We start from the raw sequence: 2,860 nt of genomic DNA, 5'->3' as shown, positions 1-2,860 counted from the left end.
AATGGAATGTGACTTATGTGGGCGCTGTCTATGCTAAATTAAGATGTAACATGGAGCTGCATGTCAGTGAGGACAGAGCAAGTTCTGAAAGCATAAATCACTTAAGCAAACCCATAGAAAGGAACCCAAGTGCATTCCTGAGCGGGGAGGAAAACATTGTGAACGTTAGATTCCTTCAAGCACAGGACTTCAAGTGCTGACCACTTGCCAGGACACCACTGCTAAAACCTCTACATTACCACCAACTTTGACATACAGGGAGTAGAAACTAATTATGCCTGTTGCAATTTAAACTGCATTATTATATTACATCGTGTTATGTCATATATATATTATGGTGGTTATTATAATTGTTATTCATAGTACTTAAAAATCCACTCTCCAACCCTTCTGCCGAAACCCGGGATTGAACCAGGGACCTTTAGATCTTCAGTCTAACGCTCTCCCAACTGAGCTATTTCGGCTGGTGGTGCTGCTTGGTTGCTTTACGATTACTGGTCACGACAAAATCACCTGAACAGCAACACGGAGGAATCCAGCCAGTAAGTCACCTTCATGGGGGCTCAGATGCCTCTATGCAAACGCACATAGCACAGGGAATAAAAAAAACAAGTTAGAGGCATGCACATGCCTGCAGGGCCATGATCTAATTGGCATCGTGGAGAGATGAGATGGCTCCTATGACTGAAGTGCTGGAATGGAAGGATACAATCTCTTTAGGAAGAACAGGCAGGGGAGACAAGGAAGGCACATTGCCTTCTATGTCAGTGAGCTGCTGGAGTTCATGGAGCTGCATCTGGGGATGGGTGATGAACTCACGGGGAGCTTATGGGTCAAGGTTAAAGGGAGGGCAGGGACAGGTGACATTATAGGGGAAGCCTGCTACAAGCCGCCAGACAAGGCCCTCTACAGACAGATAGGACCAGCCTGATGTTCACAAGCCCTGGTCCTTATGGGGGACTTGAACCACCTTAATAGTTTTTGGAAGGACAACACAGCAGAGCATAAGCAATCCAAGAGGTTCCTGGAATGTGTTGATGATAACTCCCTTCTCAAGCGATAGATGACCCAAGAGGAGAGGTGCACTGCTGGACCCTGTTCTCACCAACAGGGCAGGGCTGGTGGTGAATGTGAAGCTTGAGAGCAGCCTTAGTTGCAGTGACCGTGAAATGGTGATGTTAAAGATCCTCAGGTCAGCATCGAGGGCTCAGAGCAAGCTCACTACCCTGGACTTCAGGAAAGCAGACTTCGGCCTTCTCAGGGGTATGCTTAGTAGAGTACCATGGGATAAGGCTGTGGAGGGAAGAAGTGCCCGAGAAAGACGTTTAATATTCAAGGACCATTTCCTCCAAGCTCAGCAGAGTTGCAGCCCAACAAAGAAGTCAGGCAAAAACATCAGTAAGGCAGCATGGATGAATAAGGAGCTCCTGGACAAACTTAAGCACGTAAAGGAAGCCTACAGAGAGTTGAAGAAAGGACAAGTAGCCTGGGATCAATACAGAGAAATTGTCTGAGCCACGAGGGATCAGGCTGGAACAGCCAAATCCCTGATAAAATTAAACCTGAAAAATAAGAAGTGATTTGTGACAGCCAACATGATGTCAAGTAAGGCCGAATCATGCCTGACAAATTTGATGGCCTTCTATGATGAGGATGCAGTGTTGGTAGATAAAGGAGGAGCGACTGATGTCATCTACCTGTACTTGTGCAAAACATTTAACATGGATTTAATGGATGGACCACTTGGTGGATAAAGAGTTGGTTGGATGGTTGCACTCAATGAGCTGTGGTCAGTGGCTTGATGTTCAACTGGAGTCCAGTGATGAATGGTGCTCCTCGGGAGTTAGTATTGGGACTGGTGCTGTTTAACATCTTTGTTGGGGCCACGAGCAATGGGATCAAGTTCACCCTCAGCAAGTTTGCCGATTACACCAAGCTGTGCGGTGGGGTTGACATGCTGGAGGGAAGGAATGCTATCCAGAGGGACCTTAACAGTCTTGAGAGTTGGGCCTGCGAAATCCTCATAAAGTTCAACAAGGTCAAGTGCAAGGTCCTGCACCTAAGTCAGGGCAATCGTAAGCACCAGTACAGGCTGGGTGAAGAGTGGATTGAAAGCAGCCCAGAGGAGAAGGACCTGGGAGTGTTGGTGGATGTGCTTGCAGTCCAGAAGGCCAACTGTATCATGGACTGCATCAAAATAAGCATGGCCAACAGGTCAAGGAAGGTGATTCTCTCCTTCTGCTCCTCTCTTGTGAGACCCCACATGGAGTGCTGTGTCCAGCTCTGGGGCCCCCAGTGTAAGAAAGACATGGACCTGATTGAGTGGCTCTTGAGGAGGGCCCCAAAGATGATTGGGGGTCTGAAGCACCTCCACTACAAGGACAGGCTGAGACAGTTGCAGTTGTTCAGCCTGGAGAAGAAACGGCTTTGGGGAGCTCTGGAGAGTGTCCTTCCAGTACTTAAAGGGGGCCTGCAGGAAAGAAAGGGAGGGACTCTTTATCAGGGAGTAGGGACAAGGGGTGATGCTTTTAAACTGTAAGAGAGTAAATGTAGATTACTTATAAGGAAGAAATTATCTTCTGTGAGGGTGGTGAGACACTGGCATAGGTTGCTAAGAAGCTGCAGAAGCCCTCTCCCTGGAAGTGTTCAAGGCCAGGCTAGATGGGGCTTTGAGCAACTTGATCTAGAGGAAGATGTCACCCAGAAGTACTTTGTGAGCTTAAGCGAAAGATGTAGGCCCAGGCTAACGAGACTTTCTCACACATTGGCAGGAAGGTTGGTCACAGTGTAGAATCTTGACAGGGATTATGAATACAAGAAGACCCATTAGTACAAAGGCTCTACAGAGGGACCTGGACAG

At 47.7% G+C, this 2,860-nt stretch overlaps 1 non-coding gene across 1 annotated transcript; it reads right to left on the bottom strand.

Moving 5' to 3' along the window:
- Positions 1–391: 391 nt before the first annotated feature.
- TRNAF-GAA lies at positions 392–464 on the bottom strand. Its single transcript has one exon. It is a non-coding gene; the product is annotated as a tRNA-Phe (tRNA).
- Positions 465–2,860: the final 2,396 nt, after the last annotated feature.

This window comes from Apaloderma vittatum, unplaced genomic scaffold (genome assembly GCF_000703405.1).
Source record: "Apaloderma vittatum isolate BGI_N311 unplaced genomic scaffold, ASM70340v1 scaffold20900, whole genome shotgun sequence".
Classification (NCBI taxonomy): domain Eukaryota; kingdom Metazoa; phylum Chordata; class Aves; order Trogoniformes; family Trogonidae; genus Apaloderma; species Apaloderma vittatum.
The sequence above is the reverse complement of the archived record's forward strand: the minus strand, read 5'-3'. Positions and strand labels throughout refer to the sequence as shown.